This window comes from Somniosus microcephalus, chromosome 4 (genome assembly GCF_052327205.1).
Source record: "Somniosus microcephalus isolate GS21.2 chromosome 4, FLI_Smic_1.0, whole genome shotgun sequence".
In the NCBI taxonomy this organism is placed as follows: Eukaryota; Metazoa; Chordata; class Chondrichthyes; order Squaliformes; family Somniosidae; genus Somniosus; species Somniosus microcephalus.
The window spans coordinates 345541529-345569005 of record NC_140990.1 but is presented as its reverse complement, the minus strand read 5'-3'; the positions used below and the strand labels follow the sequence as shown (position 1 = coordinate 345569005).

The 27477-nt window shown below is 49.2% G+C and overlaps 1 pseudogene; it reads left to right on the top strand.

The window, feature by feature from the left end:
* LOC147120741 (F-box only protein 4-like) overlaps positions 1 to 27136 on the top strand; it is a 109029-nt pseudogene extending 81893 nt beyond the window's left edge.
* The last annotated feature ends 341 nt before the right edge of the window (positions 27137 to 27477 follow it).

The window sequence follows — 27477 nt, the reverse complement described above, 5'->3', positions numbered from 1 at the left end:
GGCCTTTATGGCCTTCTTGAAGGTCTGGACAAACCTTTCAGCCAATCCATTGGTGGCGGGATGGTATGGGGCGGACGTGTTGTGCTTAACCCCATTGTTTTTTAAGAACTTCCTGAATTCTTCGGACACAAATTGCGGTCCATTATCAGAACAGATCTGTTCAGGCAGCCCATTCCTGGCAAATATGGTCCTTGCGCCCATTAGATTTAGAAGTACTGATGCCTTTTTATCATTTTCTATTCCATTTGCTGTGCAATATACCTCCACTCTTTCCACATATGTGGTCCAATCCTCTATATCGTTATCGAAAGCATTAATATTGCCAGCCTTAGGCATCCTGAAAAAAAAATGGCGTCTCCCGCGCTTTCCTTTCTTCCCTGCAGAAAAAAAATGGTGCTTCCCGCGCTTTCCCGCCGCTGCTGCTGCTGACAATGCTGTTTTCCGCGGTTTTTATTTACAGGTGGAGATTCATTCCCGCCGGACTCTCTGGAACTTTTCCCTCCCTCTGCTTGGTCCGAACGCCGACCTGCTTTGCAGCGCCGGCCGTCTCCCGAGTGCTCCCCCCCTCTGTCTCTGTTTGCCTCCGTCTTCGCTGCTCGGCCCCGCTGCAGAGCCAGCCGATGGAGCCCCAGCCCGCCGCCCAGGAAGGATTATTGCAGTACTTGCCACCAGCTCGGCTAGCTGGTGAAACCACAGTTTTTTTTTTCTTTCTTGCTTTTCTTCGACTTTCGTCTGAGGAATCGATCTCCTTGAGGTGCTGCCGAATTGCAGGTAAGTCCGTTTCCAATTCATCGACACTGTTGTATGCAGGCTTATATAGCCCGAGTGGCCATTACCGGCATTACAGTACACAGGGGACTCTTAAAGACACATACGCCACATTCTCCTCTATTTTTATCGAGGCGGTTACGCCTTTAAGAGTGCCCAGTTCTTGTTGAAATATCTCTTTGGCGTCAGCTAAGATTGTTGACAATCGTCCAGGAGTGACGTCGTCTTCCTTTTTACCAGCCACCGTCAGTGCCTGAATGGAGTGCCAGTCTAAACTTATCTTTCTGATCTATTCACGTCCCAATAACGGTGGTCCACCATCTTGCAGAATGTAGAGATACAATTTCCGTATTTTCTTGCCGTTGTATTCGACAGGCACCCTTATTTTTCCTCTGGGGTATAATTTTTGCCCCGTATACATCCTCAAGACAATGGATGTCTCTCTCAAGGGTATGTGTGAGAATAGCCGCTCGTAGTCATAGAGTCATAGAGTTTTACAGCACAGAAAGAGGCCCTTCGGCCCATCGTGTCTGTGCCGCCCATCCATCCCTGTCCAGTCTAATTCCATTTTCCAGCATTTGGTCCATAGCCTTGTATGCAATGTCATTTCAAGTGCTCATCCAAATGCTTCTTGAATGTTGTGAGGGTTCCTGCCTCTACCACCCTTTCAGGCATTGAGTTCCACATTCCAACCACCCTCTGGGTGAAAAAGTTCCTCCTCAAATCCCCTCTAAATCTCCTGCCCCTTACCCTGAATCTATGCCCCCTTGTTATTGACCCCCCTACTAAGGGGAAAAGTTCCTCTTTATCTACCCTATCTATGCCCCTCATCATTTTGTACACCTCAATCAGGTCCCCCCTCAGCCTTCTTTGCTCCAAGGAAAACAACCCCAGCCTGTCCAGCCTCTCTTCATAGCTGAGGCGCTCCATCCCAGGTAACATCCTGGTGAATCTTCTCTGCACCCTCTCCAAAGCAATCACATCCTTCCTATAGTGAGGTGACCAGAACTGCACACAGTACTCCAGCTGTGGCCTCACCAGCGTTTTGTCCAGCTCCATCATAACCTCCCTGCTCTTATATTCTATGCCTCGGCTAATGAAGGCAAGTATCCCATATGCCTTTTTAACCACCTTATCTACCTGTTCCGCTGCCTTCAGGGATCTATGTACATGTACACCAAGGCCCCTCTGACCCTCTGTACTTCCTAGGGTCCTACCACTCATTGTGTATTCCCTTGCCTTATTTGTCCGTCCAAAATGCATCACCTCGCACTTTTCAGGGTTAAATTCCATTTGCCACTTTTCCGCCCATCTGACCAACCCGTTTATATCGTCCTGTAGCCTGAGGCTTTCCTCCTCACAATTTACCACCCCACCAATTTTCGTGTCATCTGCGAACTTACTGATCATACCTTTTACATTCTCATCCAAATCATTTATGTAGATCACAAACAACAAGGGACCCAGCACCGATCCCTGAGGTACCCCACTGGACACAGGCTTCCAGTCACAAAAGCAACCTTCGACCATCACCCTCTGCCTCCTGCCACTCAGCCAGTTTAGGATCCAACGCGCCAAGGCACCCTGGATCCCATGGCCTCTTACCTTCTTGACCAGTCTCCTATGCGGGACTTTGTCAAAAGCTTTACTGAAGTCCATGTAAACCACATCCACAGCATTTCCCTCATCCACCCCCCTAGTCACCCCCTCGAAAAATTCAATCAGATTTGTCAGACATGATTACCTCGTCGATTCATGACGGTTAGAGCTGATCCTGTATCCAATTCCATTTTGACTTGGGACCCTGCTATCGTGAGGGTGACCCAAACGGTTCAGTGATCCTCTTTTGTGATTACGTTGTGAAGTTTGAGACAGCTTAGTCTCTTGTTCCCGGATTCACTATCGCTCATCTGGTTTTCGGAACTACTGTCCGTCATCTTTTGTACTTTCCTGTACAGTTCCTTAGTAGCCTTTTTGTTGTCGTTGGTCTTCTTCCCAGACCTGCAAACTCGTGCAATGTGTCCCATCTTTCCGCATTGCCTGCATATTTTGTCCTTGGTTTGTTCTGCCGCAGCGATAACATTTTGCAAATCCCCGTGTCATTTCGTGGGTGCCGTATTCCTGTGGCTTTTGTTGTATTTCCACAGCTCCCCTTGCTGCTGCTTCGTATGATACTGCCATGCTGAAAGCCTTATCTAGCGTCAGCTCTTTCTCTGAGAGTAACCTCTTCTGGGTTCCTTCACTCAGGAGTCCACAGACAAATTTGTCCCGTAAGGTATCTGCCAGTCCTGCTCTGAACTGGCAGTGCTTTGATAGCTTGCGTAGTTCCGTAAGGTAATCAGCATTGCTCTCATTTTTATGCTGATTTCTCCTGTGGAATTTAAATCCTTCTGCTATCAGCAGTGATGTAGGATTTAGGTGTGCCTGTAGGATAGCAACAATTTCGTTAAAACTCTTCGCCTTCGGTTTGGCTGGAGTAATCAGATACCGCAATAGGCCGTACGTTCTTGCGCCCATTAAATTTAGCAATACCAATGCCTTTTTCTCATCGGCTATTTCGTTTGCCTCGCAATATACCTCGACTCTTTCCACATACGTGGTCCAGTCTTCTATTGCATTATCGAAGGCAGTGATATCGCCAGTCTTTGGCATCTTGAAAATCTAAGATGGCGCGTCCCGCGCTTTGCCTTCGTCCCCGATGGATCAAAATGGCACCTCCCGCGCTTTTCCTTCTTCCCCGCCGAGTTAAGATGGCGCCTCCCGCACTTTCCCGCCGCTGCCACTGCTGCCAACGCTGTTGCTGGCGATTGTATATATTTTACTATCCTGTAATGGCGACGCCCTATGGTCTTCAAGCCTCCCCGATCGCTGCTGCCAACGCCGCTCTCCGCGGTATTTTTATTTTTCTATCGCGCTTCAATATTTGCTACGTTAATTGAAGAACCGTTCCCGTCGTGGAGCGGACCCTCTGGGACACTTCCCTCCCTCTTCTTAGGTCCAAACACTGCCCGGCTGCGAAGCACCGGCCGCGCCCTGTGTGCTCCACCCTCTCTCTCTCTCTTTGCTTCCCGACTCGCTGCCCGGCCCCGTTGCAGAGCCACCCGATCGAGCTCTAGCCCGCCGCAGCCCAGGAAGGATCAGTGCGCTACCTGCCATCAGCCCGATTAGCTGGGAAACCACAGACTGGAGAACAAAGCCTGGCTCTCGACAGTCTCTCCTGCACTTTTCAATTCGATGATTTGGAGGGCGGTTGCCCACGGTCGACGCCCGTTTCTTGAGTTTCTTTGGATTACTTTTTTTTTCTTTCTCCTGGCTTCGACCTTCAATAACGTCGTCTGAGGTGCTGCCGAGTTGCAGGTAAGTTCGTTTCTTACTCGTCGCCAGTATTATGCCCGTGTATAATTGAGACACGGACTGCAGGAGTTGATTATAACAAGTCTTTACTGAATGGAGACAACCTGGAAACTGAAACTAAAGAAGCCTGCTAGGGCCTTTTATGCAGGGGTGGTCACTGCCGGTACTGCAGTCTGAGACCAGTTATTCCCTTAAAGATACATACACAACAGCCTCAAGCAATTGGACTCCTCCCTGGCCACAAAGATGATGAATTCACCAAGGCTGCTGCCAGTCGTGGGTTTTCCACAGCGACAGATCGACGGTACGTCACCCGACCTGAATGGCAGCCATTGCTTTCTTTGTGACAATATAAGCCCACCAGGAGTTCCCCGAGGCATCATTCTTCACGATTGAGCCTACAGCAACAACTTGCATTGATACAGCACCTTTAATGTTGTAAAACATCCCAAAGCGCTTCACATGAGCGATTATCAAACAAAATTTGACACCAATCCACATAAGGAGATATTAGGACAGGTGACTAAAAGCTTGGTCAAAGAGGTAGGATTTAAGGAGCGTCTTAAAGGAGGTAGAAAGGGGCGGAGAGGTTTAGAGTCATAGAGTCATAGAGTCATAGAGTAATACAGCACGGATAGAGGCCCTTCGGCCCATCGTGTCCGCGCCGGCCATCAAGCCCTGTCTAATCTAATCCCATATTCCAGCATTTGGCCCGTAGCCTTGTATGCTATGGCATTTCAAGTGCACATCCAAATGCTTCTTAAATGTTGTGAGGGTTTCTGCCTCCACAACCCTTTCAGGCAGTGAGTTCCAGACTCCAACCACCCTCTGGGTGAAAAAGTTCTTTCTCAAATCCCCTCTAAACCTCCCGCCCTTTACCTTGAATCTATGCCCCCTAGTTATCGACCCCTCTACTAAGGGAAAAAGCTCCTCAGCATCCATCCTATCTATGCCCCTCATAATTTTGTACACCTCAATCATGTCCCCCCTCAGCCTCCTCAGCTCCAAGGAAAACAAACCCAACCTGCCCAGTCTCTCTTCATAGCTGAAGCGCTCCAGCCCTGGTAACATCCTGGTGAACCTCCTCTGCACCCTCTCTAACACGATCACATCCTTCCTGTAGTGTGGCGACCAGAACTGCACACAATATTCCAGCTGTGGCCTAACCAGTGTTTTATACAGCTCCATCATAACCTCCTTGCTCTTATATTCAATGCCTCGGCTAATGAAGGCAAGTATCCCATATGCCTTTTTTACCACCTTATCCACCTGTTCCGCCGCCTTCAGGGATCTGTGTACTTGCACACCCAGATCCCTCTGACCCTCCGTCTTGCCTAGGGTCTTTCCATTCATTGTGTATTCCTTTGCCTTGTTAGTCCCCCCAAAGTGCATCACCTCGCACTTTTCCGGGTTAAATTCCATTTGCCACTGTTCCGCCCATCTGACCAACCCATCTATATCGTCCTGCAGACTGAGGCTACCCTCCTCACTATTTACCACCCTACCAATTTTTGTATCATCCGCGAACTTACTGATCATACCCTTTACATTCATATCCAAGTCATTAATGTAGACCACAAACAGCAAGGGACCCAGCACCGATCCCTGTGGTACCCCACTGGCCACAGGCTTCCAGTCACAAAAACAACCTTCGACCATCACCCTCTGCCTTCTGCCACTAAGCCAGTTTTGTATCCAATGTGCCAAGGCACCCTGGATTCCATGGGCTCTTACCTTCTTGACCAGTCTCCTGTGCGGGACTTTATCGAAGGCCTTACTGAAATCCATGTATACCACATCCACTGCGTTACCCTCATCCACACACCTAGTCACCCCCTCAAAAAATTCAATCAAATTAGTCAGACATGATCTTCCCTTGACAAAGCCATGTTGACTATCCCTGATTAATCCTTGCCTCTCCAAGTGGAGACAAATTTTGTCCCTCAGGATTTTTTCCAATAATTTTCCTACCACTGATGTTAGGCTCACTGGCCTGTAGTTCCCCGGTTTTTCCCTACTACCCTTCTTGAATAATGGTACTACATTAGCGGTTCTCCAGTCCTCTGGCACATCCCCTGTGGCCAGAGAGGTCCTGAATATATGTGTTAGAGCCCCCGCAATCTCCTCCTTTGCCTCACACAGCAGCCTGGGATACATTTCATCCGGGCCTGGTGATTTATCCATTTTTAGGCCAGCTAAAACCGCCAATACCTCCCCCCGCTCGATGTTAATATGTTCGAGCATATCACAGTCCCCCCGCCCTATTTCTATGTCTACATCGTCCTTCTCCATAGTGAAAACAGACGCAAAAAATTCATTCAGAACCCCTCCTACATCTTCCGGCTCCACACACAGATTGCCACTTTTGTCCCTAATGGGCCCTATTTTTTCCCTAGTTATCCTCTTACCCTTAATATACTTATAAAACATCTTCGGATTTTCCTTTATTTTGCTCGCCAGTGTTATTTCATGGCCCCTCCTTGATCTCCTAATTTCTTTTTTAAGTATCCCCCTGCACTTTTTGTACTCCTCTAGGGCTTCCTCCGTCTTTAGCCTTTTGTATCTACCAAAAGCCCTCCTTTTTTTCCTAATCCATTCCCGTATATCCCCTGACATCCAAGGTTCCCTGTGGTTTTTGGAACCACCCTTGACCTTTACGGGAACATGTTGCCATTGTATGATCTCAATCTCCCTTCTGAAAGCCTCCCATTGCTTCGATGCGGATTTTCCTACAAGTAGCTGATCCCAGTCCATTTTGGCCAGATCCTGCCTTATCCTATTAAAATCGGCCTTCCCCCAATTTAGAACCTTTATTTCCGGCCCATCCCTGTCCTTTTCCATGGCCACCTTAAATCTTACCATATTATGGTCACTATCACTATTATGGAGGGAATTCCAGAGTTTAGGGTCCGGCAGCTTAAGGCATGGCCACCAATGGTGGTGATGAAAATCAGGGATGCACAAGAGGGCAGAATTGGAGTAGCACAAAGATCTCGGAGGGATGTAGGGCTGGAAGAGGTTACAGAGATAAGGAAGAGTGAGGCCATGGAGGAATTTGAAAATAAGAAGAATGAGAATTTTAAAATTGAGGTGTTGCCAGACCGGTAGCTTATGTAGGACAGTGAGCACAGGGGTAATGGGTGAACGGGGCTTGATGCGAGTTAGGACACGGACAGCAGTTTTGGATGAGCTCAAGCTTACGTAGGGTAGAATGTGGGAGGTCGACCAGGAGTGTGTTGGAATAGTCGAGTCTGGAGGTTGCATGGCTACTCAAGCCTCATCACCCCAGTAACAGGCGTAACTCAAGCACAGCAAGCCCGAAGGCTCTTTCTAAAAATAGATGTAGTCGAATAATCTTAATTATGAGATGAAGTATCGTGGGACGAGGCTCGTGTGGAGCATAAACACTGACATAGACCTGTTGGGCCGCACGGCCTGATCCTGTGCTGTGAATATCATGTACAGGAAACTCTCGATTTACCAGCACCTAAATAACCGGAAATCTCTGTTAACCGGCAAAATTCAGGAGTAGGTTCAGGTAAGTTTTACTTCAGATTAGTGGCCGTTCCTGGATCTTTGGCCGTGTAACCAGGATTCCTGCACCTGTTGCTGTGCAACAGGGAAGCCTGGATCTGTGGCCGTGTACGGGGCTCTTGTACCTTTTACTATACCTCTCTGTAATCCGGACTTTTTGATAAACCAGCACCACGCCGGTCCCGTAGGTGCCTGATAAAAAAAGAGTTTCCTGTAATACTAAATACATTATCAGCTTCTTTTTTTTATCTACTTCAGGAAGGAAAGAGAGAGCGCAAGAATGGAGGAAAATGCAGCCATTAATCAACTGTTTGTGTAGCAAGGCGTTGCTGATATGGACCAAGGTGACGCAGAGAGTGTCCCGAGGCAGGAGGCACGTTACAGCATCATCCCTCAGGTCCAAAAAGTGTGCAGGGTGGTGGATGGTTTTGATGTGCCTCAATAATTCCGAGACTCGATGTTAGCGAAACAAAACAAGGCTTTTATTAACTTAGAAGGTAACACGTAGTGGAGAGAGGTATCTTCCATCCGGAGGGCTGCAGTACTGGATATGAGGCCAGACTGAGCTTGCTTACATAGGGGCCAGGTATGGGCGGAGCCCTACACACAACACATTCCAATATACAATACAATGGTGAGGAAACGGAACTGGGGGAAGGGAAATGAAACTGAAACCGACCACAGTCACAGGCAGTGATGAATGGGAAATGAAACTGAAACCGACCACAGTCACAGGCAGTGATGAATGGAATATTTCATCACATTCACCCCTTCTATAGATTTAGTCTGTTCGGGGGTTTGATAGTCCTCTGCGACCGACGTGGCTGTTGCGGTGCCGCGGGTGTCGGCTGGGTGTCCCCGGTAGCCTCCTGGGTCTCTGCCGGGGGTGCCGCCAGGGTTGTTGAAGGGGTAGTTGGTGGGGGTGCCGTTGGTCGATGTTCTTCCGGGGGTGATGAAAGAGTAGTGGGTGGGTAAGAGTTGCTGCGATCGTTGTCGCTGCTATCGCCGTGGTTGTTGTCGTTACCGGCTGGGGCGACGTCTTTTATGGACACGGTGTCCTCCCTTCCGTCGGCGTGCCGGACATATGCGTATTGGGGGTTGGCGTGGAGTAGGTACACTGGCTCCACGAGAGGGTCCGTCTTGTGACCCCTCACATGCCTTCGCACGAATACCAGACCTGGGGTGGAGAGCCATGGCGGCATGGATACGCCTGAGGTGGATTGCCGGGGAAAGACAAACATTCGTTCATGAGGCGTGGCATTAGTGGCAGTACACAATAGCGACCGTATCGAATGGAGCACATCCGAGAGGACTTCCTGCCAGCGGGAGATAGGGAGGCCCTTGGTCCTTAGAGCTAGAGTGACTGCTTTCCATACTGTCCCGTTCTCTCGCTCCACTTGGCCGTTACCCCGGGGGTTGTAGCTGGTGGTACGGCTCGTGGCGATCCCCCTGGACAGCATGGACTGGCGTAGCTCTTCACTCATGAAGGACGCCCCCCTATCCGTATGGATGTAGCTCGGCATACCGAACAGGCAGAACAGGCTGTTGAGGCATTTAATGACCGTGGCGCTGGTCATGTCTGGGCAGGGGAAGGCGAATGGGAACCGGGAGTATTCGTCCACAATGTTCAGGAAGTAAACATTGCGGTCGACGGACGGGAGGGGGCCCTTGAAATCTAAGCTGAGCCGCTCAAAGGGCCGTGTAGCTTTGATTAAGTGGGCTCTATCTGGGCGGTAGAACCGAGGCTTGCACTCAGCGCAAGTGCGGCAGTTCCTGGTCAGAGACCGAACTTCCTCAATCGAGTAGGGCAAGTTACGGGACTTTATGAAGTGGAACAGCCGCGTGACCCCTGGGTGGCAGAGGTCGTTGTGGAGGGTCTGTAGCCGATCCCCGGTGGCGCTGGCACACATCCCTCGTGAGAGGGCATCAGGGGATTCGTTAAGGGCCCCTGGCCGGTAAATGATGTCATACTCGAAGGTGGAGAGCTCGATCCGCCACCTAAGAATCTTGGGCCAGAAATTCCAGGCCAGAAGCGTGAGTGCGGTCGGCTTACTCACGCTTCTGGCCGTTGGAAATGCCGGCGTTCAGCATGAACAGCGCATGCGGGGAACGCCGGCATTTCCAGACCTCGAGCGCGTGCGACTGCACAGGCAGCGCTTGCGCAGTGAACTTCGTGGATTTCATTCATGAAATCCGTGAGGTTAAGTCCTTAGAAGTTACACTGAAAAAAAGCAAGTGTAAAGTGGTTCATTGGCTGCGGAGGAAGATATATTTTATCGTGGAGCTTTTGAAATGCAATATTTTTGTTTGGGAAAGGGAGGGAAGTTATTTTAAGAAATTTTAAGTAAGTTTTAAAGTTAAAATTTTTTTTTTTTTTAAAAGGGTTTTCAGAACGGTAGGTAGAAGGAGCAATTGTGGCTGTGTGAATGGAATGTGAGAATGAGTTATGTATGTATGTCCACATATATTCCTTTACGTATATGTATGTATGTTTTATATTCCTTTACTATGAATGTATGTTTTTAATTATGATTTTCCAATAAGTTACTTTCTCTGAAAGTCATAATTAAATAATACATTCATACACATAAGTAAAGGAATATATACATAACACGCAAAGGAATATATACAGACATACATACTTTCAGAAGCTCCACGATAAGAAATATCTTCCTCCGCAGCCTCTGTAGCAACTGTACCCATGCTTTTTTCATGTGTAAGTTGTAATGACTGGACCTCACTGAAAGCATTAATGAAAGCGGCGAATTATACTGCGCACGCGCTGCCTGTGCAGTCGCACGCGTTCTGCCTCTGAACCCCTTCGTTCAGAGGACAGGAAATGCCGGTTTTCCCCACATGCACTGTGCATGCTGAAAACCGGCATTTCATCCGGCCAGATGCGTAAGTACCCCGACCGTACTAGCGCATTTGGAAGGGAATTATTGGGCCAACATTTTACATGTCAATAAAATAAAAAATTTAACACTTGCACGACTTGCCCCCTCGCATCTGCGACTGAGGGTCCAAGGAGGTGCATTGCGCAAGAGGTCATCATCGCACGTATCCTCACACTGTTCCCTTTGGGGAACTGTATGAAGTGGTGGAAGGATTTATGGCCGTGATTAACGCTCATTCCGTGACCGTAACCATCTTTGAACCAGCCATTAGGGTGGTTAGTCCTATGGCGGGAGGGTTTTACGGGCTCCCACAACCCATCTGAGGGGGGGGGCCACCAACACCCACGGACGCAAGTATCCCGCTGGATGTCCACCCAGAATTTAAAGTTGGAGCTCCGACTCCACTTGCCGGGACTGTCTGGAGTGGGGTTCAAAACCCTACTCCTTCTGGCCCAACGGCAGGGATGCTTACTGCTACGCAAAAGGCCCACTCCGCACAAAAGGTGACACCCATACGTTTCCTGCGCCTTTTCCCTCCCCGTGACTGGAGCCCTATGCTGCCATTTCACGTTGCTAATCGGATTGGGCGTTTGTCATAGCGGTAGGATCCCCGCCGCTGGGCCAGATCAGGGTAGGGTTTCGAACCCCGCTCCAGACAGTCCCGGCAAGTGGAGTCGGAGCTCCGGCTCTAAATTCTGGGTTGACATCCAGTGGGATATTTGCGTCCGTGGGTGTGGGTGGCCCCCCCCTCCTTGTATAGCTTGTGGGAGCCCGTAAAACCCTCCCGCCATAGGACTAACCGCCCTAATGGCTGGTTCAAAGATGGTTACGGTCACGGAATGAGCGTTAATCACGGCCATAAATCCTTCCACCACTTCATACAGTTCCCCAAAGGGAACAGTGTGAAGACACGTATGACGACGACATTGCTAAATAAATAAAAGGAATTAAAAAAATTCTTTTAGGGCTTTTAAAAGTCTTTAAATTGCTTTAATTCTCTTTAAAACTACTTCAGATTACTCAAAATAATGTAAACATTTAAAAAAGTTTATAAAAGTTACCAAAATCTTCAAAAGACTTCCAAAAACCTATTTAAACTGCTGCTTTGCATGTAAAAAAGCAAAGCAGCTTGACAGAAACATTGGGGGCGTGTCCAGTGAAACTGAGACCTCAAGGGGCGTGTCTCACTTACACTGCACGCTCCTGGGTCCGCGCTGGCTGCACTCCTGGGCGGCGTGACATCATACGCTGCCCGGGAATGTGCTTTCAATTTCTCCAAGTTCAGGCGTCCCAGAAGCTGATCGGCAGGAGCGCGGGGTAAGTGCAAATATGGGGCTTGCACGCGCTGCAAGCCCCGTTCTGGAATTTCTGGCCCCTTATCATTTTTAATCTTCCCCCTCTGTTTATTATTGAACATAAACGCTACCGACCGCTGGTCGGTAAGTAGGGTGAAGCGTTTGCTGGCTAGGTAGTGGCGCCGGTGGCGCACTGCCTCCACAATGGCTTGGGCCTCCTTTTCCACGGAGGAGTGTCTGATCTCGGGCCCTTGGAGGGTCCTCGAGAAGAAAGCTACGGGCCGCCCCGCCTGGTTGAGGGTGGCCGCCAAGGCGAAGTCAGACGCATCACTTTCCACTTGAAATGGAGTGTTCTCGTCCACTGCCTGTAGCGTGGCCCGCTCAATATCCTGCTTAATGCTTTTGAAGGCGGCGTGGGCCTCAGCAGAGAGCGGAAAAGAGGATGCTTTCAAGAGGTGGCGGGCTTTGTCGGAGTAGTTGGGGACCCATTGGGAATAATAAGAAAATAACCCCAGGCACCTTTTCAGGGCTTTGGGAGTGTTGGGCAGGGGCAGCTCCCGTAGGGGGCGCAATCGGTCGGGGTCTGGTCCGATTTCCCCATTCTCCACCACGCTGCCCAGTATGCAGAGGCGCGTGGTGTTGAAAACGCACTTGTCCTCGTTGTAGGTGAGGTTGAGTTTTTGTGCGGTTTCCAGGAACCTCTCGAGGTTCGAATCATGATCCTGCTGGTTGTGACCGCAGATGGTGACATTGTCGAGGTAGGGGAAGGTTGCCTGCAAGTGGTGGTCATCGACCATGTGGTCCATCTCCCTCTGGAAGACCGAGACCCCATTCGTCACCCCAAAGGGGACTCTGAGGAATTGGTAGAGGCGTCCGTTCGCCTCGAAGGCGGTGTACGGGCGGTCCTCTGGTCTGATAGGGAGCTGGTGGTACGCTGACTTAAGGTCGTTGGTGGAGAACACCCGGTATTGGGCGATTTGGTTCACCATTTCTGATATGCGGGGTAGCGGGTAGGCGTCTAGTTGGGTGTACCTGTTGATCGTTTGGCTATAGTCGATCACCATCCGTTTCTTCTCGCTACCCCTTACCACTACCACTTGGGCGCGCCACGGGCTGTTGCTGCGTTCAATAATGCGCTCTTTCAGGAGCCTGTCTACCTCGGTCGCGATAAACCGCCTGTCCTCCCAGCTGTACCTCCTGCTTTTGGTCGCTATTGGCCGGCAGTTAGGGGTAAGGTTCGCGAATAGCGAAGGCGGCTTTACCTTCAGGGTAGCCAGACCGCACACTGTGAGGGGCGGCTGGGACCCACCGTACTTGAGCGTGATGCTTTGGTGGTTGCACTGGAAATCCAGGCCCAAGATCACGCTCGCACATAGATTCTTCATGATTAATACTTTAAAATTATCATATACAGTTCCGTTAACGGACAATTGTACCGTGCAGTAACCCAGCATGGTCGATGTCTGGGTTTTATCAGCCATAGAGATGGTACCCTGAGTAGGGACCACCTTTAGGGAGAGTTGTTGTGCCAGTTCAGGGTGGATAAAACTCTCCGTGCTTCCACTGTCAATTAAACATTTAACCCTGCACCCGTTTACCTCGATGTCCACCATTGATTTGGATAGCGGGTGTGGCCTGGTCTGGTCCACTGTGACCGATGCCACTGTAGGGCCCTGATCGAGACAAGATGGCGTCCACGCTGTCTGCTCATAAGATGGCGGACCCCACGAGGTCGGGCAAGATGGCGTCCAAGATGGCCGCTCCCACGGCGCGCACGCGGCTGTGGCGGGTTTTCCGGTGGTTGGTTTTCCGGCGGGGTTCCCTCTGCACACCTTCCCGAAGTGCCCCTTCTTACCGCACTTAAAGCAGGTGGTGCCTTTTGCCGGGCACAGGTTTCTGGTGTGCTTTGGCTGCCCGCAGAAGTAGCAGTTGGGTCCCCGACGCGTCGCGGCTGTCGTAGGGCTTCTGGGGGGAGAGCGGGGCCCCGACGGTGTCGGGCTGCCGGGCGGGGAAGATGCCTCCCAAGATGGCGCCGCCCTTGGTGCACACGTGACGGCGTGGATGGCGCGGGCTGAAGAGTAGGCGTCCGAGTTTCTCTGGGCCACATCCAGGGATCGCGCGGTGTCAGCAGCCTGTTTCAGGTCCAATCCCGTTTTTTCCAGCAGTCTTTGCCGGATGTAAGTGGAGCTGAGGCCTGTGATAAAGGCATCGCGAACAAGCTCGTCAGTGTACACTGCGGCTTTTACATCTCGGCACTTGCAGTCTTTGCCAAGCATTTTCAGGGTGCCTAGGAACTCCTCCACCAATTCCCCAGGTCGCTGTGCGCGAGTAGCGAGCAGATGCCTAGCATACACCTCATTCGTAGGCTGCTGGTAATGCGCCTTTAAGATGTCGCAGGCGGCCAGGTACGTGTCGGCATCTTGGATGAGGGGGTAAACCCGGTGGCTTACCCAATTCCGCAGAATTCCGAGTTTCATACTCGCAGCGTCTGTAGCGTCTTTGACGGCTGCGGAATTGTCCAGGAAGAATTCCATACACATAAACCAGTGTCCGAAGCGTGCTGATGCGTCCAGAGCATGCTGATCCAAATCCAAACGTTTGGGTTTCAGGAGTTGATCCATTGTGTTGAAAAATAAGTTAATAAAATTGATGTGCCTCAATAATTCCGAGACTCGATGTTAGCGAAACAAAACAAGGCTTTTATTAACTTAGAAGGTAACACGTAGTGGAGAGAGGTATCTTCCATCCGGAGGGCTGCAGTACTGGATATGAGGCCAGACTGAGCTTGCTTACATAGGGGCCAGGTATGGGCGGAGCCCTACACACAACACATTCCAATATACAATACAATGGTGAGGAAACGGAACTGGGGGAAGGGAAATGAAACTGAAACCGACCACAGTCACAGGCAGTGATGAATGGGAAATGAAACTGAAACCGACCACAGTCACAGGCAGTGATGAATGGAATATTTCATCACAGGTTTCATCTATGTGGCAAATGCTGAAGCCAGAAGAAGTTAGTGCATCTCTTTCATTCGGTACTGTCATTGAGTGAATATGGCTGCTGCGGGGGTTTGGTCCCGTGACGGGATGTGAATATATAACACACCTCTCAACAGCTGCGTAATAACAGGGAGCCAACCATACATTTTCCTGCGTCCGCTAGCAGCTTTTTAGATAATTTTACATTTATATCAATTTAGTGTTGAACAATGCGGCACTTTGATCATCACTGATAGCATCTGGTTCGGCCTCAACTGGAATATTGTGTCCAATTCTGGGCACCGCACTTTAGGAAGGATGTGAAGGCCTTAGAGAGGGTGCAGGAAAGATTTATAAGAATGATTCCAGGAATGAGGGACTTCAGTTACATGGATAGATTGGAGAAGCTGGCGTTGTTCTCCTTAGAGCAGAGAAGGTTGAGAGGAGATTTGATAGAGGTATTCAAAATCATGAGGGGTCGAGACAGAGTAGATAGAGAGAAACTGTTCCCATTGGCGGAAGGGTCGAGAACCAGAGGACACAGATTTAAGGTGATTGGCAAAAGAACCAAAGGTGACATGAGGAAAAACTTTTTTACTCAGCAAGTGATTAGGATCTGGAATGCACTGCCTGAAAGGGCGGTGGAGGCAGATTCAATTGTGGCTTTGGATAAGCACCTGAAGGAAAAAGACTTGCAGGGCTATGGGGAAAGGGCGGGGAGTGGGACTAGCTGAAGTGCTCTTGCAGAGAGCCAGCATAGGCTCGATGGGCCAAAGGCCCCCTTCTGTGCTGTAACCATTCTATGATTCTATCAAACACTCCCAGGGCAGGTACAGCATAGTAGACAAGAGAGTAAAGGAGTAATGATAGATTTGTACAAATCAATGTTTAAGCCACAGTTCTAGGACACCCCATTCTAGAAAGGACATTAAAGCCATAAAGAGTGTTGAGGTTAGGTTCACCATGAACATTGCAGGGATGGGAAACTATATTCATGGCGAGAGACTCGAGCTATTGGGACTATTTTCATTGGAGCAAAGAAGGCTGAAGAAATTCCATACAGGTTTTACAACTATTAATTTTGATAGAGTGAATGGGAAAAGGCTATTTTCCCTGGTTACGGAATCAGTGATGAATGGTCATCAATTTAAGATTAAAAGTGAGGACCGACGTTAGGAGAAATTTCTTTACACAGGGTTGTTGGAGCAGGAATGTTTCGTCACAGGGAGTGACCGAGGCAGAGACACTCCCATGAAGCACTACCCGGACAGCTGTGGCATGGGTTAGATACAGAGTAAAGCTCCAGTGCGAATCTTTCTATTTTTTACATATTACATAGGATATTCGGCCCAGAAACAGTCCATTCAGCCCAACCAGTCCATGCCGGAGTTTATGCTCCACTCGAGCCTCCTCCCGTCTTTCCTCATCTAAATCTATCAGCGTAACCCTCGATTCCCTTCCCCCTCATATGCTTGACTAGCCTCCCCTTAAATGCATCGATACTATTCGCTTCAACCACTCCCTGTGGTGGCGAGTTCCACATTCTCACCACTCTCTGGGTAAAGAAGTTTCTTCTGAATTCCCGATTGATTTCTTGGTGACTATCTTATATTGAGGCCTCTAGTTTTGCTCTTCTCCACAAGTGGAAACATTCTCTCTGTATCCACTCTATCAAAACCTTTCATAATTTTAAAGACCTCTATTAGGTCACCCCTCAGCCTCCTTTTTTCAAGAGAAAAGAGACCCAGCCTGTCCATCCTTTCCTGATAGGAAAACCCTCGCATTTCTGGTGTAATTTTTTTGATTTTATATTATAAATTTTGAGCAGGAGCCATCATTGTGACTTCTCTGAGTCAGGCTATCAGTTTAATGGCAATGTAATGCCAGATACTATCCGTTTATAACTTTTGCCCATGCCCTTTAGGAACTATGTTTGAGACATCTAAAGGTGTTTGACTTTATTGTCAAAGGAAAGTGAGGAGAGTTTCATCTAATTACTCCAGGCAAGATTCAACATCATAGTCCCAAGTGGAAGAATAGTGTCCTAAAGCAAGGTGTCAAGCATCAACAGCCATTGTCTGGGTCTTGTGTTAATGGGCAGGGTGATTGGAGTGTCTGCCTGTTTATGTTAGTTTGAGGTTCCAATGTCTGTTTAAGCCCCTGCATGTTTCCATGGTAGCTGCAGATGTCCTTACAGCAGATAGCGCAGCTCTACATTTGCCTCCCTGCTGATCCAGACCCTGAGAAGGCAGATGAGGTCACCTTGTCATTCCCAGGTAGGCGTGCCAGGGCCTGCAGTCAATGTAGTGTATGTACTTTGCAGAAGGAACTATATTCTGCAGCCCCTGTATACTGCAGTACCGGTAGTGACCACCCCTGTATATAAGCCTGTGTAGTAACTTTGCATGATAGCAAAATACTGCAGATGTTGGAAATCCGAAATAACAACAGAAAATGCTGGAAAAACTCAGCAGGTCAGGCAACATCCGTGGAGAGAAATTTGAGTTGACGTTTCGGGTTGGACCCTTCTTCAAAACTGGAAAGAAAAGAAACTAGATCGGAGGCAGGGCTGCGATCGGACAAAAGAATAAAAGAAACAAAAGAAGTAAAAGAGATTAGAAGCTAGACGAGATGGTAATAGGCTGGGATTAGGTGTAAAGTGTACTGGCAGGGCAAAAGATAGCTGCCAGGTGTGAGAGAGAAACGAAAGGAAAGGGGGGTGGGGGGGGGAAAGGAGTGGAACAATTACAAGAGAAAATGAAATGGGGGCCGAGCTTATGATCTGAAATTGTTGAACTCGATATTGAGTCCGGAAGGCTGCAGACTGCCTAATCGGAAGATGAGGTGCTGTTCCTCGAGTTTACGTTGAGCTTCCGTGGAACAATACAAGAGGCCAAGGACGGTGAGGTCCAAGTGGGAATGGAGCGGTGAATTAAAATGACAGGCGACCGGAAGCTCGGGGTCACCCTTACGGACTGAACGGAGGTGTTCCGCAAAGCGGTCACCCAATCTGCGTTTGGTCTCCCCAATGTAGAGGAGACCGCATCGTGAGCAGCGAATACAGTATACTAGATTGCGAGAAGTACAAGTAAATCGCTGTTTCACCTGGAAGGGGTGTTTGGGGCCCTGGACAGTGGGAAGGGGGGAGGTATAGGGGCAGGTGTTACATCTCCTCCGCTTGCACGGGAAGGTGCCAGGCGAAGAGGAAGGGCTGTTTGGGGTGATAGAGGAGTGGACTAGGGTGTCTCGGAGGGAGCGGTCCCTGCGGAATGCTGAAAGGGGAGGGGAGGGGAAGATACGTTTGGTGGTGGGATCACTTTGGAGGTAGCGGAAATGCCGGAGGATGATCCGTTGAATGTGGAGGCTGGTGGGGTGAAAGGTGAGGACAAGGGGAACCCTATCGTGGTTCCGGGAGGGAGGGGCAGGGGTAAGGGCAGAAGTGCGGGAGATAGAACTGACACGGTCGAGGGCAGTGTCAACCACAGTAGAGGGGAATCCTCGGTTGCGGAAAAAGGAAGACATGTCTGAAGCACTGGTGTGGAAGGGCAGTTTGTCTCCACTTAGTAAAGACCTGTTATAACCAACTCCTGCAGTCCGTGTCTCAATTACACACGGACATAATACTGGCGACGAGCAGATCCGAACTTACCTACAGTCTGCACCACCTCATGGGGATCCATCCCTGAAGCGAAGTTGTCAGAGGCCGAGGCCAGAAGAAAGAAAGAAAAAAAATTAAATAAATAAATAAAACGATCAGAAGGAACGGGCGTCGACCGTGGGGCAACCGCCTCTGATTCATCGGAGTGAAAGATTTGCAGGAGAGGCTGTCGAGAGCGGGGCTTGGTTATCCTGTCGATGGTGTTCCAGCTAATCGGGCTGGTGGCAGGTAGTACACTGATCCTTCCTGGGCTGCGGCGGGCTAGAGCTCGATCGGGTGGCTTTTCAACGGGGCCGAGCAGCGTTGTCGGGATGAGGAGAGAGAGAGGGTGGAGCACACAGAGCGCGGCCGGTGCTATGAAGCCGGGCAGCGTACAGACCCGAGAAGAGGGAGGAAAGTGTCCCGCAGGGTTGCTCCAACGACGGGGAAATAAAAGAAATTAGAAGCACAGAAAGCCGCGAGGAGCTGCTGTTTGCCACGGGAACCGCGGAGAGCGGCGTTAGCAGCAGCGCGGGGGGAAGTGCGCGAAGACCATAGGGCGTCACCATCAAGGCATAAAACGCCAGCAACAGCGCTAGCAGCAGTGGGGAAGACGGAAAGCGCGGGAGGCGCCATTTTGTTAAATCGGGGAAGAAGGCACAGCGCGGGAGGTGCCATTTTGTTAAATCGGGGAAGAAGGCAAAGCGCGGGGGGAGCCATCTTAGATTTCCAAGATGCCGAAGACTGGCAATATCACTGCCTTCGATAATGCAATAGAAGACTGGACCACGTATGTGGAAAGAGTCGAAGTATATTGCGAGGCAAACGATGTAGCCGATGAGAAAAAGGCACCGGTACTACTAAACTTAATAGGCGCAAGAACGTACGGCCTATTGCGGAACCTGATTACTCCAGCCAAACCGATGGTGAAGAGTTTTAACGAAATTGTTGCTATCCTACAGGAACACCTAAATCCTACACCGCTGCTGATAGCAGAAAGATTTAAATTCCACAGGAGAAATCAGCATAAAGATGAGAGCAATGCTGATTACCTTACGGAACTACGCAAGCTATCAAAGCACTGCCAGTTCGGAGCAGGACTGGCAGATACCCTACGGGACAAATTTGTCTGTGGACTCCTGAGTGAAGGAACCCAGAAGAGGTTACTCTCAGAGAAAGAGCTGACGCTAGATAAGGCTTTCAGCGTGGCAGTATCGTACGAAGCAGCAGCAAGGGGAGCTGCGGAAATACAGCAAAAGCCACAGGAATACGGCACCCACGAAATGACACGGGGATTTGAAAATTTTTATCGCTGCAGCAGAACAACCCATGACCAGAAGGACTGCTGGTTCAAGGACAAAATATGCAGGCAATGCGGAAAGATGGGACACATTGCACGAGTTTGCAGGTCTGGGAAGAAGACTAACGACAACAAAAAGGCTACTAAGGAACAGTACAGGAAAGTACAAAAGATGACGGACAGTAGTTCCGAAGACCAGAAGAGCGATAGTGAATCCGGGAACAAGAGACTAAGCTGTCTCAAACTTCACAACGTAATTGCAAAAGAGGATCACCGAACCATTTGGGTCACCCTCACGATAGCAGGGTCCCAAGTCAAAATGGAATTGGATACAGCATCAGCCCTGACCATCATGAATCGACGAGACTACGAGCGGCTATTCTCACACATACCCTTGAAAGAGACATCCATTGTCTTGAAGATGTATACGGGTCAAAAAGTATACCCCAGAGGGAAAATAAGGGTGCCTGTCGAATACAACGGCAAGGAAATACAGAAATTGTATCTGTACATACTGCAGGATGGTGGACCACCGTTATTGGGACGTGAATGGATCAGAAAGATAAGTTTAGACTGGCACTCCATTCAGGCACTGACGGTGGCTGGTAAAAAGGATGACGATGTCACACCTGGAAGATTGTCAAAAATCTTAGCTAACGCCAAAGAGGTACTTCAACAAGAACTGGGAACTCTTAAAGGCGTAACCGCCTCGATAAAAATAGAAGAGAATGCAATTCCCAAGTTTTTCAAAGCAAGACCGGTATCATATGCAATTCGCCCAGCCGTCGAGGCAGAGCTGGAGAATCTGGAGAATGCAGGCGTGTTATCTAAGATAGACTGGAGCGAGTGGTCAACACCCATCATTCCTGTCATGAAGAAAACATTAAACAATAAGTCTGAGGAGCCAAGGAAGGTTCGCATCTGTGGGGACTTCAAGGTGACGGTGAACCCAGTCCTTCACATAGTACAATATCCTCTCCCGAGGATAGAAGATATTTTCGCCTCACTATCTGGAGGGAAGCGTTTTACAAAAATTGACCTAGCACAAGCATATTTGCAGATGGAGGTTGAAGAATCCTCTAGGAAGTATCTCACGATAAACACTCACAAAGGTCTTTACCAGTATAATCGACTGGTATTCGGAGTAGCATCAGCTCCGGCGATATGGCAAAGAGCGATGGAACAAGTCCTGCAAGGGATTCCGGGGACTCAGTGTTACTTGGACGACATCCTAGTGACAGGTGAAGATGACAGTGAACACCTTGCCAACCTAGAGCAGGTGATCACTAGACTAAGAGAACATGGGCTACGAGCCAACCGCCCCAAGTGCGAGTTTTTTAAGAAACAGATATCGTATTGTGGCCACGTGATTGATGAAGAGGGTTTACATAAGTCCCCTGACAAAATTGAAGCGGTAGTTAAGGCTCCAGTGCCTGAAAATGTGTCGCAACTGAGGTCATTCCTCGGGTTGGTGAATTACTACCATAAGTTTTTGCCGAATTTGTCCACAATTCTGCACCCACTGAACGCCCTACTCCAAACTGGAGTAGCATGGAAATGGAGCGATGAATGTAAGCGGGCCTTTCAGAAGATTAAAGACCTAATCACTTCAAGAGAAGTATTGGCTCACTACAACCCATCACTACCGATAAGACTGGCGTGTGATGCATCTCCCTACGGCATTGGAGCGGTACTGTCACATAAATTCCTTGATGGTTCAGAGAGCCGATAGCTTTTGCGTCACGCTCGTTAACTTCAGCCAAGCATAACTATGCCCAGATTGACAGAGAGGCCCTCAGCCTGGTGTGGGGGGTGAAGAAGTTCAATCACTACCTGCACGGTCAGAAATTTACTCTACTAACTGATCATCAACCTCTTGTCTCCATTTTCAACCCTCAGAAGGGCGTACCGATAATGACAGCACAACGGCTACAGAGGTGGTCCCTTTTCCTAGGGGCACACCAATATGACCGAGTACAAAGGAACTAAACAGCATGGGAATGCTGATGGATTGTCGCGCCTACCGTTGCCGACGGTGGAAGAAGCACCTGCAGTGGATCCAGTGGAGATATTCCACTCGACCATAGTCGAATGTCTACCTGTGACGAATGCAAACATAGAAAAGGAAACACGAAATGACCCGACACTCTCCTGGGTCTATGATTTAATGGTGAAGGGATGGCCAGCACATGGCGAACCACTGTTGCCAGCATTCTCGCCGAGAAGAGAACAGCTGTCAGTGTGCAGAGGAACCTTGATGTGTGGATCCAGGGTAGTAATTCCACCCAAATTGAAGGGTAGAGTGCTCAATGAGCTTCATGAGGGTCATCTGGGAGGGGTAAAAATGAAGAACTTAGCCAGAGCATTTGTGTGGTGGCCGGGAATTGATAGAGAAATCGAAGAGATGACCAAGAGCTGTACAGGATGCCAGAAGGTCCAAAACACCCCACCACAAGCCTCGACATCCATGGGAGTGGCCCTCATCTCCATGGCAAAGGGTGCACATTGATTTTGCTGGTCCATTTATGGACTCGATGTTTTTAATTGCGGTGGATGCACATTCAAAGTGGCCAGAGGTAATAAAAATGTCCTCAACCACCACAGAAAAATCTATCACAGTCTTACGAACCATATTCGCCAGAAATGGGCTGCCTGAACAGATTTGCTCCGACAATGGACCACAGTTTGTGTTTGAAGAGTTCTGGAGGTTCTTAAAGAACAATGGTGTTAAGCATTACACATCCGCCCCATATCATCCAGCCACCAATGGATTGGCTGAGAGGTTCGTTCAAACATTCAAGAAGGCTATCAAGGCAATGTGTACTGAAGACATACCCCTACAACACAAGGTGGATAACTTCTTGTTCGCCTACCGGAATGTGACTCATGCAGTTACCAACCAAACTCCAGCCATGATGTTCTTCAATCGAAGACTACAATGCCGCTTGGATTTGGTTAAGCCAAACATCAGAAGAGATGTGGAGAACAGGCAGTTTCAGAATATGAATGAAAGGCCGACCAGGAGTTTTAAGATCGGTCAACCAGTTTTGGCCCGGGACTACCGCACAGAGAAATGGCAGCCAGGAACGATCTGTACACGGCAAGGACCTCTAATGTATACCGTGGATGTTGGAGAGAACATTGTAAGACGCCACGCTGACCAGATTCTAGAGTCACTGGAAAACGTCAATTCCACACCACGATCCGATACACCTGGTGATGAAACCGAAATACCAATTGCATCTACCTCAGAATCGGGAATATTGGAAGCAGACGAACCCAACAACGACGTTGATTCCGAATCAACTCTGCCAGAAGAACCTGATATCCCAAAGAGGCGTTATCCAGACAGAATCAGGAAGCCCCCTCAAAGACTGAACTTATAATTGCTTAACTTCAGCTAATGTATATGACAACTGTAATTGTAAATATGTTATTTAATTATTAATCGAATGTTATGTACTGGTTAGCTAAAAGGGGAGGAATTGTAGTGTATGTACTTTGCAGAAGGAACTATATTCTGCAGCCCCTGTATACTGCAGTGCCGGTAGTGACCACCCCTGTATATAAGCCTGTGTAGTAACTTTGCATAGTTAGTTCCAGTTTTTCTCCACTCAGTAAAGACCTGTTATAACCAACTCCTGCAGTCCGTGTCTCAATTACACACGGACATAATAGGCAATGCTGGATCTTGGCATGACTTCCTTTGTGCAGTACCATGTAAAGCATAATATTCTTTGATTGGGATGTATTTATCTCGTACTCTCCCCCTCAGAGCACGAGCGAAAAAAGGAACTGCTCCAGATCCAGGCCATGATCGACCCAAGTCTTGGCTCTCCAAACCGCCCACTCCTAGTACTGTGCTGCATTTCCCAGCCTGACGTCCAACGGATACCATGTGTTTATGTATCTCACCAGTTGCAGTTAAGCCTGCTGGACAGACCTTGGCTGGTAAGTACAATAGGCTTCCCTTGTAATGTTCCTGAATCAAACTAATAAACACAGAGCACATGAACAGCTGCTCTTATACCACATCCCTGCACCATTGCTAAGAGAGCTGACAAAAGGGGGACAAAGCAGAGCCAAGCAGAGCAAGAAGGTTGCAGGTTCCATGCCGAGTCTGGGCTGATTTAGTGGATCTCAGCTAGGCTGGTGGTATTGATTCTATGATCAGCATCAGCGTTCCCTGGGCCCGAGAGCGGAAGGTGAGCCAGGGTTCCTGCTCCTCACTGCTATCCAGCGATCCCACTGCTGGAGAATGCGCATCAGGTGAGGACATCATCAGGATCAGCTGTGATTTCCCGCTCCTATTGGCCAAGTATCCTGTTGGCTATCGCTGTTTACGCCCATTCAGGAATGCTCACACTTGGGCAAGGTACCATAGGGCACCCGTGAAACCGTGCCCAAGCTTACCAAGCAACCCTATACCGTCAATTCTACAGAGATCAGAGCTACCATAGAATAGTACAGCACAGAAGGAGCTCATTGGCCCATCGAGTCTGCGCCGTATCTTGCGAAGAGTGATCCAGTTAGTCCCACTCCCTGCTCTTTCCCCAGAGCCCTGCAATTTTTTCTCCAAGCAGAGACCCATCCCTTTTGAAGGCGACAATTGAATCTGTTTCTACCACTCCATCAGGCAGTGCATTCCAAATCCTAACCACTCGTTGTGTAAAAAAGGTTTTCTTTATGTCGCCTCTGGTTCTTTTGCCAATCACCTTAAATCTGTGTCCTCTCGTTATTGACCCTTCAGCCATTGGAAACAGTTACTCTTTATTTACTTTATCTAAACCCTTCATGACTTTAAACACCTCTATCAAATCTCCTCTTAGCCTTCTCTGCTCGAGGAAGAACAATCCCAGCTTCTCCAGACTATCCACGTAATTGTATTTCCTCATCCCTGGAATTTCCTCCGCACCCTCTCCAAAGCCGTCACATCCTTCCTAAAGTGTGGAACCCAGAATTGGACGCAATACTCCAGCTGGGGCCGAACTAGTGTTTTATATGAGGGATGGAGCAGCTGTCTTACAACAGTTAACATAGAAACATAGAAGATAGGAGCAGGAGTAGGCCATTCGGCCCCTCGAGCCTGCCCAGCCATTTAATGAGATCATGGCTGATCATCCAAATTCAGTACCCTGTCCCTGCTTTCTCCCCATATCCCTTGATCCCTTTAGCCTTAAGAAATATATCCAACTCCTTCTTGAATATATTTAATGAATTGGCCTCTACTGCCTTCTGTGGTAGAGAATTCCACAGGTTCACCACTCTCTGGGTGAAGAAATTCCTCCTCATTTCTGTCCTAAATGGCTTACCCCTTATCCTTAGACTGTGACCCCTGGTTCTGGACTCCCTGGCCTTTGGGAACATCCTTCCTGCATCTAGTCTGTCCAGTCCTGTCAGAATTTTATAAGTTTCAATGAGATCCCCTCTCATTCTTCTAAACTCCAGCGAGTATAAGCCCAATCGACCCAATCTCTCCTCATACGTCATTCCTGCCATCCCAGGTATCAGCCTGGTGAATCTTCGCTGCACTCCCTCCATGGCAAGAACATCCTTCCTCAGATAAGGTGACCAAAACTGCACACAATACTCAAGGGCCTAGAAATTCCCTTGGGTTTGCGCCCATTTAGGGGCGCAAGAGTGGGTTGCGCCGGAAGTTGCGTCGCCGCTGAAATTAGGTGGGCCTTTAAATCGGCGTAAGCCGGTAGCGCTGCGCCGGCACTGATGACGTCATTGGTGTGCGCAGCGCTCCGGTACCGCCCGAAACCACGCCGATCCCCATCTTCAGTAGCGGCCGCCTCTTCCCTGGCGGCCGCTAACAACGTTTTGAAAACCTGGCCGTGCTGCAGCCTTAGAGGCGCTATTTAAAGCAGAGGTGCGGCCGGCCGCTTTTTCGGCGGCCGCCTGCCCGCACCTCCTGCCCCGGCCTCCTCCACCCCCCGCCCCCCGCGGCATTGCCGGCTGGTTTCCGTGGAGCCCGGCACTTCGCCGTTGTGCCGGGCTCTTTTGCCGGCACTTTCAACGGGGCTCCGGCCGTTGCAGGCACCTCCCCCTTAAGAGAAGGGGGAGGCCTGCAGTACAGCAGCCTGCCGCTCCGCATCGGGTGGCGCAGCGGGACCGGCAGCGCTGAAATTCACTTTCAGCGCCCCAAGCGGGGCGGGCACACCCTGCACCAGCGCCCGCTTCCGCTTTGGGGCGCTGAAAGTGAATTTGGGGCGGGCACAACTGGCTCGGTGGCGGGCGCTAAATTTCCGGCGCAAACGTGCTGGCGGGGCGTCACTGAATTTATAGGCCAAGGTGTGGTCTCACCAAGGCCCTGTACAACTGCAGCAAGACATCCTTGTTCCTGTACTCGAACCCTCTTGCTATGAAGGCCAACATACCATTTGCCTTCTTAACCGTCTGCTGCACCTGTTACCTGGGGAGAAAGCTAGTTATCACCGGCAAGCTCCAAATAATGCAGATTGTCAACAGGTTAGATGAGTGTACCTTTGTCGTCAGTGTGTGTGAACTAACAGCTCCCTCCATTTCCGGTTATTTATTTGATTAGGCACATGATACTGATGCAGAGTCTCTTGTCGGGTTTCTCGAAGGCATCGAATGGATTCTTTGGGAAGTTGGGAGATTGTGAACCATTTGAGTGATAGCTGGGACTTGACGGAGAAGGAGACCATCAATGGGGAATGACGTTAGACCTAAGCAGCTCAGCTAGCCTGAATCTCCCACCTCTGTCAGGACAAACTGCTCATGACACTGCACTATATCTCAAGGAGGTGGATGGATACTGGCGAGATGATGTACTTCGCTGATGCACTGGTCATCAATCAGTCTTGTGCATCTATGTTGATTTTCCTTCTATGCTGGATTATGAAGTAGTATCGATAAGTATTTCTGGTGTGTTTTTAGCTGCCATTCTGAACTGTTCCCTTGAGCAGTATTTATTTGCAGGGTGGAGCCAATACAATGCATCAATACATGGGTGCCATGGAGTGGAGGGGAACAGGCTTGATTTTCCCCTCCCTTTGTTTCCCACTATGCAGTAAGGCTCTAGGAAAGAATCAGGCCACGGGTGGAGGCCGGACATCTCTACCTAAGGACACAATAAAATAGGGCAGAGCGTAATTACCTTGGTCCCAGGAGAATGCCTGCGTCCATAGCCCCGTCCGTGACCCAGTGACAACAGGGGACAAAATAGGAGAATCCATCAAATCACAAAAAACGTGCAGTGCATATTAATTGTGCTGTGGTGCTCTTCACCCCCCCGCAGATTTTACACTGTCTTCAGAATCTACTCTTCCAGCTTATGAACATTTCTGTTTGAATTTATCCAGTGAAATGTCTTCATTAAAATGAACTGTGAAAGGAAACACCTCTTCAACCTTCTTTTCCAATTTTTTACGTTTGATACTTGTGTGATATTTGGGTTGTTTATTGACCAGTGTCTGAGAGAACAGAATTTGGATTTCCTTTTCTCCTTGTGCCAGGTCCTCTGACAAATTTCCCTTTCTCCTCTTTGCCCATCCTCTCTCCACCCTCTTTGTATCTAGCTTCCGACTCTGTGCCCAGCATGGTCTTGGCACTTTCAACATCATGCCCGTGTCCCGTGATGACAAGTGAAAGTCTGCATTTGAAGTTTTGCATTCTTTGTTTATTCTGAAATATATGGTTGGAGCGGTTGAGTCTCTCATTGATGGTATCGATTGTGTTA